Source organism: Micrasema longulum, unplaced genomic scaffold, assembly GCF_059751315.1.
Source record: "Micrasema longulum isolate JH-2025_06_02 unplaced genomic scaffold, ASM5975131v1 h1tg000759l, whole genome shotgun sequence".
NCBI lineage: Eukaryota > Metazoa > Arthropoda > Insecta > Trichoptera > Brachycentridae > Micrasema > Micrasema longulum.
Window position 1 is genome coordinate 350,943 of NW_028277953.1, and position 1,011 is coordinate 351,953.

Below are 1,011 nucleotides of genomic sequence, written 5' to 3' on the forward strand. Positions count from 1 at the left end.
GACCCGAGACAAAGTTAAATCTTTACTTTTATACTTCAGAAAGGTGTTTGAAATTACTTTAAGTGGGGACAGGTCTCTCTTCACTTGTGTGTACATGTAATACATATGCAAATTATGATCACATGCGCGCGCATGTGTGCACTATGTTAGATTTATTGCGGCATTGGTCAATGTTTTATTTATTTTATATTTAACATGCTTATAATAACGACTTTTGAGTCAAAAATGTGTTCTAGTTTTAAGATGAGTAATTTAAAGACTGGTTAATTTGGAAATTAATTATAAGCGCGTGGTTTTATATTTGATGAAAAATTAATTTTTCATTTATCCCAAGTACATAGGTTTTATTTCACCTGGTTCTAAACAATTATTGTACTTCCCTATTACACAATAAATGGGTTTTGCAGTATAGGCCGTTAAAGGCAGGAGTACAATTATTACTAGAGACTTTTATCAATTATTTTATTTGACTTATCAATTCAGTTATTCTTATTTATTCAATATTCAAAAAAGTTATATTCTTTATATTCAAAGCATTAACTTTGTGGTCAAACATTTTAATTAATGTTAGTAAATATCAGTAAATATATAACCACTTACCGACATTTTCTGTCAACCGATTTTGAGACATACCCGTCTCTTCGTCAGGACACTAACTACACCAACATGCAAATACTACTTACACTATCACCTTTATCATCACTGTAGTATAAATAGTATTAACAAAAAATAAATAAATAACATGCAAAGTTAAAGGGGATGTTAACACCACCATGTCCGAACATGTACTAAGGACATCAAAAGTCAGAAAGGGAGACATAAAAATTAAGTAAGTGGTTACATACTAATATTTGCTAACATCGATTAAAGTTATATTCTAATTATAAAGTTTATATTTGAAGCACTTACTTTGTGATTATTCATTACAATGAAATAAATAAAACAACTTTGTTTTTAACCACTAATTTTTATTTTTTACCGACCGGTTTCAAAGCAGACAAGCTTCTTTGT